General features: G+C 34.5%; 1 long non-coding RNA gene across 1 annotated transcript; it reads left to right on the forward strand.

Annotated features, from left to right (window-relative positions):
* Window positions 1–12,847: 12,847 nt before the first annotated feature.
* On the forward strand, window positions 12,848–14,479 carry LOC149393224 (uncharacterized). The gene is made up of 3 exons (XR_016299935.1): window positions 12,848–13,021; window positions 13,729–13,860; window positions 14,396–14,479. It is a non-coding gene; the product is annotated as an uncharacterized LOC149393224 (long non-coding RNA).
* The last annotated feature ends 4,365 nt before the right edge of the window (window positions 14,480–18,844 follow it).

Raw genomic sequence — 18,844 nt, forward strand, 5'->3', positions numbered from 1 at the left:
CGTAACCCTCTCCTTCTTCTCCGCCCTTCTTCTTCTTCCCCGCCCTCCTTTTTCTTCTCCGCCCATTTCTTCTCCCCCGTCCTCATTTTCTTCTCCGCCCCCTTCTTCTTCTCCGCCCTCCTTCTTCTTCTCCGCCTCTCCTTCTTCCAAACCCACTCTTCACAAACCCACCAAGCATTCCGACCCACCCCAACACAAACCCACAAACCTTGCCTCCGACCACAACCCACATCTCCGACAACTTCATTGACTCACCACGCCCCATGCTCGTCGTCTTCACTCCGGGTAAGTATTTTTTTTATTTAATTCGTATTTTTATGTTGAAATTAGGTTAGAATTGTTTATTTGTGTCTAAATTATATAGATATTGAATATTGAATTTGATATTTATGTAGAAAATGAGTGTGAAATTGAATTTTGGTTTGAGTTTATGTTGGATTTGAGTTAGAATATTTGATTACCTTGAGTTTGAGTTGGAATTGAGTTAGAATATTAGATTGAATTTCGGTTTTAGTTTGTGTTGGAATTGTTTTGAATTGAAATTGAATTTCGGTTTAAGTTTATGTCGGAATTAGTTTGAATTAAAATTGAATTTCGGTTTGAGTTTGTATTGGAATTGGTTTGAATTGAGATTATGTTTAATTTTGTTTTTTCATAGATTATGTCTACTACAACCAAGGAAGTGGATAAAAAAGGTAAATTAATTACATGTTATTTGAAGTATTTCATTTACACGAATATTTGTTTTCTAATGTTTTTTGTTGTTGTAGTAGACAATAACAAAAACCTTGCCTCCGACCACAACCCACATCTCCGACAACTTCATTGACCCATCACGCCCCATGCTCGTCGTCTTCACTCCAGGTAAGTATTTTTTTTATTTAATTTGTATTTTTATGTTGAAATTAGGCTATAATTGTTTATTTGTGTCTAAATTATATAGATATTGAATATTGAATTTGATATTTATGTATAAAATAAGTGTGAAATTGAATTTTGTTTTGAGTTTATGTTGGATTTGAGTTAGAATATTTGATTACCTTGAGTTTGAGTTGGAATTGAGTTAGAATATTAGATTGAATTTCGGTTTTAGTTTGTGTTGGAATTGTTTTGAATTGAAATTGAATTTCGGTTTAAGTTTATGTCGGAATTAGTTTGAATTAAAATTGAATTTCGGTTTGAGTTTGTATTGGAATTGGTTTGAATTGAGATTATGTTTAATTTTGTTTTTTCATAGATTATGTCTACTACAACCAAGGAAGTGGATAAAAAAGGTAAATTAATTACATGTTATTTGAAGTATTTCATTTACACGAATATTTGTTTTCTAATGTTTTTTGTTGTTGTAGTAGACAATAACAAAAACCTTGCCTCCGACCACAACCCACATCTCCGACAACTTCATTGACCCATCACGCCCCATGCTCGTCGTCTTCACTCCAGGTAAGTATTTTTTTTATTTAATTTGTATTTTTATGTTGAAATTAGGCTATAATTGTTTATTTGTGTCTAAATTATATAGATATTGAATATTGAATTTGATATTTATGTAGAAAATAAGTGTGAAATTGAATTTTGTTTTGAGTTTATGTTGGATTTGAGTTAGAATATTTGATTACCTTGAGTTTGAGTTGGAATTGAGTTAGAATATTAGATTGAATTTCGGTTTTAGTTTGTGTTGGAATTGTTTTGAATTGAAATTGAATTTCGGTTTAAGTTTATGTCGGAATTAGTTTGAATTGAAATTGAATTTCAGTTTGAGTTTGTATTCGAATTGGTTTGAATTGTGAATATGTTTAATTTTGTTTTTTCATAGATTATGTCTACTACAACCAAGGAAGTGGATAAAAAAGGTAAATTAATTACATGTTATTTGAAGTATTTCATTTACACGAATATTTGTTTTCTAATGTTTTTTGTTGTTGTTACGACCCGACTTTTCAGACAGTCTTACTTATCTTACTTTTTAAAACTTAAGAAAATTTGGGGTAAAATTTTTTTTAAACATAACTTAAAATATCAAGTTTGAAAACTCATAACCTAAAAAAAATAAATTTTCATTTAAAACTTGATGAACGAAAACAACCAAAAAGTCGAAGTTGCATAACGGAAATATAAAACCAACAAAATACCATCGTAAAATAAATACCATAAATAAAGTCGTAACCTTTAACGAAATTGAAAAACATAACTTAAACCATGAACAATAAAATCTTGGGTTTGGATTATTGAAAAAACTGAAACCAACGCGGAAGTCTTTTATTTTCGAAAACGGCAACCATAACCCAACCCTCTCGCTATCGCCGCCGCTGATCCACCCTCCTCACTTGTTCATATGTTGTTTACCTACAACACGGACGTATATACATAGAGTGAGCTAACGCTCAGCGAGAATAACTATAACTCACAAAACATAAGCAATAAAATAAAATGCATGAACCGGTTATTAGTACTTTAAAATTTAATCGTGACATGAGATACCCTATTAAAATTCTATCGTATTTTAGTTCGGGGGTCCCCTAGAGTAGCCGTACCAATTTCAGTATACACTTTGGTCACGAACCATGGGGCTGCGACCTCCCATGGAACGCCCCGTCACATACATAAACATATGAGGAACTCTCTATGTGAGCCCGTAGTTCGGCTCGAGAAATTCCTCTAGTTACCTCTGTAGTTCGAGGGGGTACGACTCTCTTGCTTACTTAACTTATTAATCGTATTTATTACGTTAAAAGCATGAGCGACATAAGATAAAAACATACATGATAACATAGCTAGAAAGATAAGACGTGTTATAGATATTCTAATGCACAGCATAAGATAATAACATAAACTCGTACATATCGTCATATCATACATACCAAGCACATTCTGAACAAAACACACACACAAAAATTCACACAATACATAAATATTTCATATCACATAATACTTAGTAGATTTTTTAACTAATCCGTGTTGCAGTGAGATTATTCTCACCTTCGCTTCGGAAATTACGACCGTTGGTCGAGGACGGCTCGGGAAAACTAGACGGGTCGGAAAAGCTACGCGGCTCGGAACCTAATCGATGGAAAAAAATTATTAAGCTTCTGTAGAAGAAGTTCTAGAGACAACTCGGGTTCTGGAAATATCAAAATTTCGGCTGAAGGTGTAAAATTACGAAAATACCCTTGGGGTCGATAAAATATTTTTTTGAAAAATAAATCTATAAAAATTACTGTAAAAGCGAAATAATATTTGGAACACTTCATATTTTAGAGGCGTATACAAAATATGCTCAGATTATTTAATAAAAAAATAAAAAAGTATAAGAAAGCAATATTTAGTCTTTTTAAAAACAAAAACTGTTTTGGAACGATTCTGCGCACCGTTTGAAAATTATCCCTAATGAATTCTGTGGGCATCCAAAAATTCTAAAATTTGGAGTAAAAACCATTAACATATAGAAGTAGGCCGTGTATAAAAATTAGATCAAAAAGAATTTTGTAGAAGTTTAAACAAGACGTTGTTTTGTAAAAAGAATCGGGGTAAAAACAAGTCTGCGCACTGATCGTAGTTAATTCATAAAATAATATTGATAACTCGAAAACTTCTGAAATTTAAACCACAATTAAATAACATGTGAAAGTATATTCTGTAAAACAATTAGATTCAAAAACCGTTTGTAGCTATTTTAAAACGTGTCATTTCGACACTGCTTAAAATTGATTTCTAAACATGAAATATTAAACCTAGTTTTTTTTTCTTATGAAAAACGAAATAAAAGCATAAAAAAAAATTAAGGAATAGTATGAACTGAGCATAAATACAAAATACCTTAAAAGAGATTGAAAAAACTCACTAACACTTCTTGAACCAAAACTTAGAGATTAAGGTGACTATTTGGTGATTAGGGTTTTTATTTTTATTTTGGAAAAGAAGGAGGGATAGAGAGGAAAGGGGAGAGAAAACGTGGGTGAGAGGGCTGGGGAGATTCTGAAGAAGAAGAAGAAAAAAAAAACAGCGTGTAGAAGAGAGAAAAAAAAAACAAATAAAGTTGTTTATATATATATATATATATATATATATATATATATATATATAGGGTTTTTGAAACAAACCCTAACTAATCCTACTTTTCGTCAACAAGATACGCGCAAGGAGAGGAAAAAAAAACAAACCCTGATGTGATACTTCTAGAAGGAAATCGTTAAGAAAAATTCGTTACTTTTCATGTATGATACCAATTACTTTTTACGCAATCAGATAAAATGTGTGCATATATATATATATATATATATATATATATATCATATTCTTTTTAATTTTTTTTTTTAAAGAAAAGTCATAGGTTGCGTAACCCAACCAAACACATTTTGTATACTTATATAATTTAATTACATATATATAAAACACTGACATATATATACATATATATATATATATATATATATATATATATATATATAGTTTTTACGTATTCAAAAAGCAAAACGAGTATTAATAAATATCTTTCATCACTTTTCATATATACACATATATGTATAAATAAATATATATATATATATATATATCTATATATATATATACACACACACAACAAGCATCATAAAAACTTGGATAAAAAAAATCAGTAACAAAACTTCATAAATATTTTGAAATTGTGGGGTTTCACAGTTGTTGTGCGTATAAGGATTTTTTTCGGATTTCAAGCTTGACAACCAAGGAGCCCGAAGTAACAGTCAATCAAAGTTTACGCACAATTGAAGAAGTCATATACACCGGATAACTTAGAAAAATTTCGAGAAGAGTGGGTATTTTACGTACAAACTTTTATAGAATGTGATTATTAGTTTGATTTTGGATGATATAGATATTTGTTTATTTGGATGTTTCTTTTTATATATATTTGGTTTTGGATGTTATGAATATTTTGTTTTGGATATATAATTTTATTTCAGGTTTTTTAATTAGAAAACTACGAAAATAGCTCTCAGGTACAATTTCGCCGCGGCGAAACTTTACACAACGGTACAATTGTAGCGTTGTGGAAAGATTCGCCGCGGCAAACTATACACGTTGCCGCGGCGAGATGTTTAAATCTATTAAATTTTTCCACAACGGTACTTTACCGTTGTGGAATCCCTAAGATTCCACAACGGTACGAGTACTGTTGTGGAATCATTACACAACGGAGGATTCCACAACGGTACAGAACCGTTGTGGAATCATTCCACAACGGTACTGTACCGTTGTGGAATCATTCCACAACGGTACTGTACCGTTGTGGAATCCCCTGTTTGTAGTAGTGGACGTGTTATAGTTATTCTAATACACAGCATAAGATAATAACATAACCTCACATGTCGTCATATCATATCATACCAAGCACATTCCGAACAAACACACACACAAAAAATCACACAATACATAAATACTTCATATCACATAATACTTAGTATTTTTTTTTACTAATCCGTGTTGCAGTGAGATTATTCTCACCTAGATATCGGAATTACAATCGAAGACCGTCGAAGGAAAATGATGCCCTTAACGACTCGGAACCTAAACAGAAAAGATTAACTGTTTCTTATCAGGTAAGAAAAGGATTTGATACATGACTTAGTTTCTGAAAATTTTCAGAAATGAGATCCGACGTGAAAATACTAAAATACCCTTGGCTATTAGGGTTTCGGGGAAAACTAAAACTCTGGAAAAACTTTTGTAAAAAATTCTAGTACGTATAAAATATAATTTTGAGCACTTTTTGTAAAGGAATCACGGCCAAAATAAATTTTTAACTGTTTATTAAAAATAAAATAAGATGCAACAATTTGACTAAAAAAAAGAACTTGTAAAAAATCAATCTGCACATCGTTTCCAAAATTCTTATACCATAAAACTTTTTTATTGAAACTTAAAATAATTTACATATTTAGAAAAACGACTCATATTGCTAACCATTGCAAAAACTTTTGAATAAAAATAATTAACGAGCAATTCACACTAAGCGTATGAAAAACGATTTCTAAAATTTGATCAAAACTGTAAAACTGGTACGCGCACTAATAAATTCATAAAATATTATGTACAGCCTGAAAATATTTTTTGATTGCAGATTTAAAAAGAAGACATCTTAAACTAGTGTTTCCAAATAGAATCAACGCATAATAATCAATATCAAAACCGTAGTAAGCGTATTAAAATCAGTTTTCTCTGAATCCGAACCAGAAACCACTTAAAAAAATAGTTTGCTTATAAAAAGAGAGAAGAATGATAATATTCTAGTATAATCTAGTGATGGAACACGAAATACCTTAATAGAGAGGATGAAAAAGTGCTTCCTAAGAGTTTTAGACTCCAAAAAGATAGATCTAAAAAAAATGCTTGGTGGCTAGGATTTTTATGAAAAGGAAATGTGAGGAAGAGGGAGAGAAGGGAAAAGGGCGTGAGATATCGTCAGGGAAGAATAGGAAGAGACGAAAGTGGGGTTTAAAACCTAGCTGCTCTCTAAAACATTGATTTAAAAAAAACGTAATAAAATAATATTGTTTCCTAAAGAATCGGTAAAAGCAACAATAATCTACGTCAAAACTTTGTCTCCTATACAAACGTCACGTGGTATCCATATATTCAACATTTATATCTGATTACTTAAATTATCTCAATATATATATATATATATATATATATATATATATATATATATATATATTACTTTTCTTTCCAGAAATTCTATAAAGACTAAGTAAACATTTGATTCATATATATATCTCACACGTGTACGTGTACGTGTACACATCAACAGAAAAGAAATTAACTAACATATTAACACACTATATTACATGTGGACTTTATACACATATGTATATATATATATATACCAAATATTCTAATGTTTGTTTTTTTTTTTTGTTTTTTGTTTTTTTTAAAGACATAAATTTATAAATTCTAATAAATAAGCTAAAAGTATTATTTTGGGGTTTCACAAGATAGATCTGCACAATATTAAGTGCTTATACAATAGGAAAATATGGTAATTGATAACTGATTCTAAGACCATATATTTGCAGCTTCCAAAATCTGCACATATATTCAATAAAATGGGCAAGAGTATGCATTATTTTTTTTTTTAAAACAGGAAATCAATTATTTTTTCAGAAAAAAATAAAATAAAATAAAATAAAAGACGAAAAAATGAGAGGACAAAAAAAGTAATTCGATTTTAAAGAAACTGCTTTTAATTATATTCAAATTGGCTAGTTATTTAAAACTATGTGGCTATTTCTTAATTGTCATAGCTTTTAGTGGCTTAGTTTGTGCAAATTAATACCTATAATTTTATAAATGGTCATATTGCCTGTTATATAATTCCTCAACTATCTTAAATTTGTTTTTATTTTAACATAATTTTGCGGAAACTATAAACTACTAATAAAACTAAAATAAAAATAAAACCGTGAAGATTATTAAATAAGTTTAATGATACTATAATTTAAAGATAAAACTATAAAATAATGAGATATCTTCATACTAAAATAAGACATTAATAAAATATAAATAAAAAACGAGGTCTTCTAAAAATAATTATACTGAGATGGATCGAGTAATTTCCACACATTTAAATAAGTAATAATTTTTTGACATGTTAATAAATTAATCAATAAGATGTGAATCTTTTTTTTTTAATTTCTTTCTTTTTCAACCAACTTTTTTTTTTTTTTTTTTTTTATCTACATGCCTTTTTTGTGTAGTTTAGAATTTATTTGGTTCCCTATTTATCTCCATACATCTTTTATGATATTTATGCTCAGCATCTTAATTTTTCGGAATTAATTTTTTGCGTGGTTACTCTATTCTCATGAGTCATAAAAAAAAAAAAAAAATCTTAAGCTGAATTGCCCTTTTTTAGCTGATTGTATATTGTGTGGATCTATGTGGGTATATTGCATTACATGAATACGTCTTGATTATATTTAATTTATATAATTTTTTTTTTCTCTTTTGATTATTTTGAATTGCGTGAAAGAATTTGCTTACAAATTAATTTAGTATTTATGAATAATAATTTAAATACTAATTTGGAGATCTGTTTGGTATTTATTTTGTATGAAATGAATCGTTTTGTATTTTGACTAAAATGAAGCAAAAAATTGAGATATTTTCATTTTTGTGGCGAATTTAATTTAGATATATATCTTTATAAAATATTTATCCAATTTTTTTTCTACTGCTCTAGACTTTATATTCTTGTTCCGCTCTTCTATAGTACAATTAATATTGTATTATATAAGTATATAGCCATACAGTTATATGGGTTTTGATTTTATCCAACCTTCTGTTAATTTTCTGTTAATAGCCACAGCAATCTATTTACAGCAAGTTAAAAGACGTGAATGACCTTAAATGACTCCCGTTCATTATTTTCAGCGTAATAATTTAAATGGAAAAAAAAAATTCGACCATAACTACCTCGCATAAATCAAGGGAGCATTTAAAACTCCATAAATGCATATCTAACCTCTCTCTCATTATCTCTCCAGTGTAAAGAAATATCAAATCTTCAGAAATTAGAATTCTTCCCTCACCTCTCTGTTCATGCGCTCCAGGCCGTAATCCACGTGCTCTGCCAGATCCCTCTGTGCATGAACACCGACTCCCCCACCACCACCGCCGTCACAGCTCTTCAGGCCGCGGCGCGTCACGATTGGCGAGGCCAAACGATTAGCGAGCCTTGTGGAGAAAAAGAGGTTGTCTCTGAACGAGATCTTGGCTACGAGAAACAGCCCGTGATTCCTCCGCGACAATGACACTCAAGGTCAAAGCAGCCGATTCCTCCTCGGTGATGGTTTTCAAGGTCGGCATGAATTCCGGCAAAGCCTACTTACATGTGGAACACCATGATTCGAGGTTGTTACATTCACCGGGATTGCAAAAGGCCTGCGAGAAGGCCTGATAGATGTGTCGGTGATTTGCTACACGAGCAAGATGAGTTTCAATGGTTATTTGGTTGTACATAAAATGATGATTCGTTTTTGTTCGGATAGTGTATATCCGTGTAAACACAAAGCATATTTACAGTATATTCGTGTAAATACAAAGCATATTTACAATATCTTCACGTAAATACAAAACATAGTTACAGTATATTCATTGTAAATACAAAGCATATTTATAGTATATTCGTGTAAATAAACTGGAAAATATTCAGGAAATATTTTGGACGTTCTAAAATTATGAATATATGGAAAAGAAAATAATATCAATAAATGAAGAATATTTTCCAAATCCACGTCAAAAAATTAAAAAAAAAAAACAAAACCAGGTTAACTACTTTCCTAATCGGTTTGATTCAAATTTTTTTTAAAAAAAGTTGCCTAAATGAAACAAATTAGTTAAGTCAACGCTGAAATTTCTCCTTATCCACACGTCCAAAAATTCAAAAAAAACCAGGTTAACTACTTTCCTATTATGTTTGATTCAAAATTTAAAAAAAAAACTGCCTAAATTATAATTAATAAGGGCAAAGGTATAAAATTATTTCAATTAATGAGATGACACGTAAACAAGATGACTATTTACAGGAAATTAACGAAAGATTGACTAAAACGAAATTGCAAACCTTAAAGATGGCTACGCAACTAATTTTTTATTAATATTTTTATTTTATCGTTACGTACCTTTACCAGCATTAATGGAGTAATCTTGAAAAAAAGCATATATATTTATATTTTCTCTAATCCATCTCCAATTCCTCAATGGATGTTACTGTTGATGTTTTTCCCATTTTCATCATTTCAATGTGGAAAAAAAATTACGTGGATTCATAATAATAAATATAATATTGGAATCTATGTACCTTCTTTGGAAGTATTAGTTTGCTATAGGTTGTAAATGGAGCGAGTAGTATTGCACGTTTTTATGTGTGACGACCCGACTTTTCGGACCGTCTTACTTAACTTACTTTTTAAAACTTAAGAAAATTTGGGGTAAATTTTTTTTTAAACATAACTTAAAATATAAAGTTTGAAAACTCATAACCTAAAAAAAATATAAATTTTCATTTAAAACTTGATTAACGAAAACAACCAAAAAGTCGAAGTTGCATAATCGCAAATTAAAACCCAAAAATACCATAGTAAATAAATACCATAAATAAAGTCGTAACCTTTAACGGAATTGAAAAACATAACTTAAACCATGAAACTTAAAACCTTGGGTTTGGATTATTGAAAAACTGAAACCAAGTGGAAGTCTCTTATTTTCGAAAACGGCAACCATAACCCAACCCTCTCGCTATCGCCGCCGCTGATCCACCCTCCTCACTTGTTCATATGTTGCTTACCTACAACACGGACGTATATACATAGAGTGAGCTAACGCTCAGCGAGAATAATTGTAGCTCACAAAACATAAGCAATAAAATAAAATGCATGAACCGGTTATTAGTATTTTAAAATTAACCGTGACATGAGATACCCTATTTAAACGTCTATCGTATTTTAGTTCGGGGGTCCCCTAGAGTAGCCGTACCGATTTCAGTGTACACTTTGGTAACGAACCATGGGGCTGCGACCTCCCATAGAACGCCCCGTCACATACATAAACATATGAGGAACTCTCTATGTGAGCCTGTAGTTCGGCTCGAGAAATTCCTCTAGTTACCTTCGTAGTTCAAGGCGGTACGACTCTCTTGCTTACTTAACTTATTAACCGTGTTTATTACGTTAAAAGCATGAGCGGCATATGATAAAAAAAACATACATGATAACATAGCTAGCAAGATAAGATGTGTTATAGATATTCTAATACACACATCATAAGATAACATAACTCACATATCGTCATACCATATCATACCAAGCACATTCCGAACAAACACACATACAAAAATTCACACAATACATAAATACTTCATATCACATAGTACTTAGTATATTTTGGACTAATCCGTGTTGCAGTGAGATTATTCTCACCTGGATATCAGAATTACGATCGAAGACCGTCGAAGGAAAAAGATGCTCTTAATGACTCGAAACCTAAACGGAAAAGGTTGACTATTACTTATCAGGTAAGAAAAGGATTTCATGCATGACTTAGTTTCTGGAAATTTTCAGAAACGAGATCCGTCGTGAATTTACTAAAATACCCTTGGCTATTAGGGTTTTCGGGGAAAATTAAAACTCTAGAAAAACTTTTGTAAAACATCCAGTGCGTATAAAATATAATTTTGAGCACTTTTTGTAAAGGCATCACGGCCAAAATAAATTTTTAACTATTTATTAAAAATAAAATAAGATGCAACAATTTGGCTAAAAAAAGAACTTGTAAAAATCAATATGCGCATCGTTTCCAAAATTCTTATACCGTAAAACTTTTTGATTGAAACTTAAAATAAATTACATATTTAGAAAAAAGACACATAGTACTAACCATTTTAAAAACTTTCGAATAAAAATAATTAACGAGCAATTCACACTAAGCGTCTGAAAACGATTTCTAAAATTTGATCAAAACTGTAAAACTGGTGCGCGCACTGATCGGAATATAATCAGAAAATATTCTGTATTTCATAAAAAAAAAATTTCGATTAAAGATTCAGATAGAAGAAACATAAACCTAACTTTTCCAAAAAGAATCGATGAAAAAAAATTATTTTTGAAGCCAAGGTAAGCGTATGAAAATCAGTGTTTGATTAAATCCGAACCAGAATATAATAAAAAAAATTGTTGTTCATAAGAAAAAGAGAAAACAATAACTATCTATACAATTTAAAGAAGGTACACGGTTTTACCTTGATTATGATGAAGAGAAACGCTTATTAAAAGCTTTAGACTGTAGAATAAGGATGTTAATTTTTTTTATTTATTATGTGGCCTAAGTTATTTTCATTAAATAACACTAATGAAAGGATATGACTAATAATGAGAAGGCACAAGTAATTTTTGATGGAAAAATTATAACTGCCATTTTTTAAATATATTGGTCCCAACGGTTACCTGTGAATTATTATAAATAGACCTTTCCTCATGTTGGGGTAGTTACCACCAAGGTCTCCATCATTTTGTCTAAGGAAAATCGATTGAAGATCAATATTTACGCTTCCGCTCAAAATGTCGTCTCTCCAAAACTGTAAGTTCTTTTACATTTAATGATTTGCTATTTTATTTTGAATTTATGGATTCTGGATATGTTTTGTGTTTTTTCTGTTATGCTTATAAAACACTTTACGTTTTCATGATGTAGCGACTCGAAGTTTTAAGGTTAATCTTGTAAATTAAGTTAATCCAAGGACGGGAAAATTATGTAAATTAATTTTCTAAGTAGTATTTCCAGTATTTTGGATTTGAAATATATTAAGGTAATGAGAAATCTCGGAATAAAATAAAGGATTTATCGAGTTCGTCGTGAATGATAAATTATTTTCCGATGAGATATTCCGGAATTTAATTTAAGAAAATAAATTCTTAAGGACGAGAATTATTTCCGAGAAACCTTGAGTATATTTGAGTTATTTGAGAAAGAATGAGAATTTTCTTGGTTTCGATCGGTTATGGTTGAAGTCACAAAGTTTTGTGACAAGGACGTAATTGTCACGTTTTCTGGAGTTAATTGAAATAAAAAGCTTGAGTCAGGGTCAATTTGATAGCGGTGGAATTATGAAGAATTTAATTGCAAAGTTCGAAGAATTCTCTACACTCTTCTTTTCTTTTCTTTCTTCTTCTTCTTCTATTCTTTTCTTCTTCTTGCCTTTCCTTCTCTCGTGCGTTACCTGCAAAGAGAAACAGAGAAAAAAAAACAACAAAACCGACATCAAGGACATCATCGTCACCGCCACAATCTTCACCACCGCCGTCATCTTCTTCACCTTCCTCTCTTCTTCTTTAGTCTTCGCGCGCCGTCAAGCCACCGAGCCATCACCGCGTGCGCCCGCCGTGACCGAGAGAGAAGAACGCCGCGAGCTCACACCGCCGCCGACCGGAAGAGAAACACCGGGAAAAGAAGGGAATAGCATCAAGGAAGTCGAATTTCTCGAGGAAAGGTAAGGAATCGTTCTTTCCCGAATTGATTTTGGAAAAGTTTAGGATCTGCTCATTGAATTGGGGGTTTTCAATTTCAACGAGTTTTTTTGTGAAATCAACTTGTCATTGCTCCTGTTTATGATGGATTAGTGATGATTGTTACTCGGATTGGAGAGTTTGAGCATGTTTCTTGATGAAATTTTGGATTTTGGACGAAAAATTAGAAGTTTAGGGTTTGTATAAATCTGAATTGGGGGTTTCGATATTCTGGATGTGATTTGATGATTTTGGACTGAATTTGTGTTACAAAACTGAGTTTAAGATGGATTGTGTTTGGATAATTGGACGAATTGTTATGGATTTTTGATTTTGAACATTTGGTTTTAGTTTTCTTGCTTGGCCATGAGTTTGTTTGGCCGTGAGTTTGTTTGACCGTGTGATGTTGATTTGAGATTCTGGTTTTTGGTGATTAATGATTCGATATACTTGAGATAAGTTATTGATAGTTCTGAATTTGGAAAAGAAAAGAATGATACTTGTTTCGCTAGAATTATTTTCAGATTTCATTATGGAAATGAAATTAGACTCGTTCAAGAAATGCGAATTTTGGACTTTATAGTTAGAAATGTCTTTGGGTTATACGATTATTAAATCGTACGTTTGAGTTTGAGTATCGTGAATTATTCATAGGATTCTGATTCAGGATCGGTTTGATTTACCGTGATAGGACTCAAGACTGAAAGTCGTTTAGAGGTTCACGAAGTAAGTGAACGTCTGGATTCTCGATATTAGTGAACGTTCAAGTTCACAGGACGAGCGGACGTCTCGTGGAAGAGCGATATAGACGCTTACTCTTGAGGTAGGTTATTATAACCTTTCTCTCCTGATTTTATGGTTTGGCCTCAAGTATATATTATTTTCGAAATGAAAATGTTTGTGAACGTGCCACAAAACCCAGAACCGTTTTTAGAAATGTGGCGGAACTTCAACTCAGGATATCCGATAATGAAGTTGATAATATTTTCGATATTATACATATATCCCGTATTTACGAAATGAAATGTTTCGTATATCCTGGACAAGCCGGTTTCACACACATGTTTACGGTGCGGAGAGTGCACCTTGTTCAGATCAGAGGACTGCCACGGGTTAAGTTGGCAGGCGGCTGAGGAGATAGTATCTAGGGACATATTTAAATTTCTGTCATTTACATTTCTGCAATTTATATTTCTGCAAGGTATACTTGTACGTGTATGGTGATTTACACGTGACAAGAATAGTAATATTATAAAGCTAAGTATTACTTTCGAAAATCTTTTTAAAATCAAACCATTATTATAGCACCTACTGGGCCTCAGGCTCATCCCTATTTCTTCAATTTTTTTTATAATCAGGGAACGAGAAGAAGGGTTAGGACAACCTCGGAGTTTTACGTCGTCAAGTTTTTGAAGTTTTTAGTTTCGTTATCTAGCAGGTCTGTATATAAGCTTTTGGTTTATCAAAGTTTGTTATATTTTCTGCATTCAGTTTTGTTTATCTTTGGATCTGTAAAGCGAATGACTGAGTATGCACTGTGGGATGTTTAGTTACTCGTTTAGTGTTTAATAAAGTATGTTTAATATCGCTTATCTTCGCTTAGTTCACGTCTCGGTTCTCGGGCGTGACAGGTTTGGTATCAGAGCGTCTAGGTTATAGAATCTCTAGGGAATGCATACTCGGTTTGCTTTACACTTATGGTCCATTGATTTACTTTCAGAATGGCACGACGTGGTAGGCCGCCAGGTGCGAGACCACATAACGTTCCACCATTACAAGGACCCGTGCGACCCCCTGAACCTCCTGAAGATGTGGCTGCTGCGATGTATCGCGCCTTTCAGGAGATGGCCGCACGTGCACGGAACGAAGTGCCAGCTGTTCCTTCAAGGAGTCAATGTCTGAGAGAGTTTCAGCGACTCCATATCTCTGCATTTAAAGGTGATGCTGATCCACAAGTGGCAGATCATTGGTTTCAGAACCTCATAATGCAGCTGGATACGATCAGAACTCCACAAGAGTATCGCGTAGAGTTTAAAGCTACTAAACTCGAAGATCGTGCTGGCGTTTGGTGGAGGCAACTGAGGAGGACACATGACGTTGACGCCATGACGTGGGAAGAGTTTGAAGAGCTGTTTTACAGGCAGTTTTTCCCACAGAGCTTCCGAGATGAAAAGGTTAGAGAATTCATTGGACTTACTCAAGGAAGCATGACGGTGTTTCAGTATGAAGCGAAGTTCAGTGATTTAGCTCGCTTTGCTCCTTCGATTGTGGAAACCGAGCACATGAGGTGCATAAGGTTTGAGGATGGTCTGAAGGCTTCCGTTCAAAGGCAGATAGTTGCTTTGGAGATCCGCGAGTATGCTAGACTCGTGTCAGCAGCTTTACGTGTCGAACAAGACAGCCTAGCGTACCAAAAAGAGCGGGTTGAGAAAGGTGAATCTTCTGGAGGACCAACCAGAAATGTTCGTCGTTCATGAGTTGGACGGGGGCAGTCCAGTGGTGTTGCAAGCGCAAGCCAAGCTGGAGGAAGTGGTACCCGAACGTCTGGTAACAGGTTGTCTGGTGGCAGCAGCTCTGTTCCGTATGGCTACACGTGTTACATATGCGGAGAACCTGGTCATCTCAAGCGAAATTGTCCGAGGAATCAAGGACAACAACCTCCGCAGCCTTACGTTCCACCGAGTTATGGGCCGACAAGTTATGGTCAGCCAAGCTATCGGTCGTTTGTGCCTCAGCCACAGTATCGACCACCAAGCTTCCCACAGTCTCAGGGAACTGTGCCTCAATACTTTCCTCAACCACGACCACAGTCTTCGGGAAGTGTGCAATCCCCGATGCAGAATCAAGCTAGACCTGGAGGCCAGAGAGGTTCTTCTGGAGGAGGAAAAGGACGAGCCGAGGGGCAAGCTAATGTGGTGATCGGAGAAACTTCAAAGGCGGGAAGTAGTCACACTGCCATGGACGGTATGATTCTCATCTCAACATCTTGGGCTAAGGTGTTGTTTGACACTGGTGCCACGCATTCGTTTATTTCGGAAGATTTCCTTAATATCTTGAGATTAGAAACGAATTCGCTAGAGAGACCTTTGTTTCTGCATACACCCATCGGTGAGGCCAGAGCGACCCTTAGTTGTGACAGTCAGGTAACCAGTGGGAATGGTGAGCAACTAGATGTGAATTTAATCGTGTTGCCTATGACTCTGTATGACGTCATACTTGGCATGGATTGGTTGTCAAAGTATAGAGTCCAACTAGATTGCCATAAGCGAAGAGTAACGCTACATACGGGGTCTAGGAAGACTGTCCTATATCGAGATGGTGAAGGTCAGGAAGCAGGGAATCATATTTTGAAGGCATCTGTTGGAGGACGGAAGAATTTATCGTGCTATGCACTCATTGCCTCGTTAGAAGAAGATGTAAGGGATGCTCAGGAAGAGTTAGCTATTCATGTTGTGGATGAATTTCCAGATGTTTTTCCAGAGGAATTGTCTAGCTTACCTCCTGATCGAGAATTAGAGTTCTGCATTGAACTTATTCCTGGTACAACTCCAATCTCTATTGCTCCATACAGAATGGCGCCTGCAGAGCTACAAGAATTACGAAAGCAACTTGATGAGTTGGCGAGTAAAGGGTACATTCGAAATAGTACGTCACCATGGGGAGCACCTGTGTTGTTCGCTAGGAAACACGATGGAAGTCTGAGATTATGTATTGACTACAGGAAGCTGAATGCAGTGACGATAAAGAATAAGTACCCATTACCCAGGATTGATGAGTTGTTTGACCAACTGGGAGGATCTCGATTCTTTTCCAAGATAGATCTGAGATCTGGGTATCATCAGCTGAAGGTTCGTGAAGAGGATATTCCTAAGACGGCTTTCAGGACTCGTTATGGTCATTTTGAGTTCCTGGTAATGCCTTTTGGATTAACGAACGCTCCTGTAGCTTTTATGGACATGATGAACCAAGTTTTTCGACCATTCCTGGATCAATTCGTCATTGTCTTCATTGATGATATTCTGATTTACTCGAAGGACGCGCAAGAGCATGAGCAACATCTTAGAGTTGTTTTGCAGACTCTTCAGGAGCATCAGTTATATGCTAAGAAGGAGAAGTGTGATTTTTGGTTAACGGAAGTTAAGTTTCTTGGGCATGTAATAACTGAAGATGGAATATCTGTAGACCCTTCTAAGATAGAAGCAGTCCTAAGATGGGAGCCACCAAAGAACGTTGGAGAGATTCGAAGTTTTCTGGGTTTGGCTGGATACTACAGAAAGTTTGTGAAAGATTTCTCACGGATAGCCGCACCAATGACCCGCCTCACAAAGAAGAATGTTCGGTTTGAGTGGGATCATCAGTGTGAGAATGCTTTCCAAAGGCTGAAAGTTTGTTTAACTAGTGCACCAATTCTCACTATCCCGAAGATGGGCGAGCCGTATGAAGTCTACTCAGATGCTTCTAAAGAAGGTCTGGGGTGCGTTTTGATGCAAAATGGACGCGTAGTTGCTTATGGTTCTCGTCAACTGAAGCCTCATGAGAAGAACTACCCAACTCATGATCTGGAGTTAGCAGCCATCATCTTTGCGTTGAAGATATGGAGATGCTACCTTTACGGTGTAAGATTTCAAATCTTTTCTGATCATAAAAGTTTGAAATATCTCTTCACTCAGCGAGATCTGAACTTGAGACAACGTCGATGGATTGAGTACATGGAGGATTACGATTTCACTCTCGAGTATCATCCGGGCAAGGCTAACGTGGTAGCCGATGCACTGAGTAGGAAAGGTGCAGGTGTTCTAGCAGCGCTAACATTGCTGGATTGGAAAAGAGAAATGGTAATTGGGGATTACGATCTTAAGCTCTTCGAGAGTCGTGATTCAGCGGTGATTTATAATCTGGTAGATCCACCGTACTTGGTCCAACAAGTTAAAGAGAATCAGCAGCAAGATAAACATCTTCTAGGTGTTCTGACAAGATTGCAGAATGGTGAGACGCTAGAGCATTGGAATGTTCGAGGGGATGGAAGCTTGTATTTCAAGAATCGTTTAGCTGTTCCACAAGTAGATGAGATCAAGAAAGCGATTATGGAAGAAACTCATAAGTCTCGTTACGCCATTCATCCTGGAGCCAATAAGATGTACCAGAATATGAAGAAACAGTTCTGGTGGCGCAACATGAAAAGAGACGTTCTCGACTATGTCAGGAGTTGTCAGAATTGTCTCAAAGTAAAAGCTGAGCGACAGAAGCCAGGAGGAATGTTGCAACCGTTGCCCATACCAGAATGGAAATGGGAAGAAATAACCATGGATTTTCTAACAAATCTACCAAAGTCGCAGGAAGGCTTTGATACGATTTGGGTAATCGTGGATCGACTCACAAAGTCTGCACATTTCATTCCCATCAAGGTAACGTACTCCAAGAGGAAACTAGCTGAAGTGTATCTAGAAAACGTGGTGAAATATCACGGTGTTCCTCTGAGCATTACTTCAGATCGTGATACACGATTCACTGCTCATTACTGGAGAAGTTTCCAGGAAGCCATGGGAACGATACTGAACTTCAGTACTGCTTTTCATCCTCAGACAGATGGACAATCTGAGAGAGTTATTCAAATCCTGGAAGACATGTTGAGAGCGTGTGCTTTGGATTTTGGTAACAAATGGAGAGAGAATCTCTCGTTTGCTGAGTTTGCATACAACAACAGTTTTCAGTCCAACATAGGCATGGCCCCATTTGAAGCTCTGTATGGAAGACCGTGTAGATCTCCTGTGTGTTGGATTGAACCAGAAGAACGTGTTCAGACAGGA

Source organism: Urtica dioica, chromosome 6, assembly GCF_054948205.1.
Source record: "Urtica dioica subsp. dioica isolate 48M chromosome 6, U.dioica_male_clone48M_v1_H2, whole genome shotgun sequence".
Lineage (NCBI taxonomy): Eukaryota > Viridiplantae > Streptophyta > Magnoliopsida > Rosales > Urticaceae > Urtica > Urtica dioica.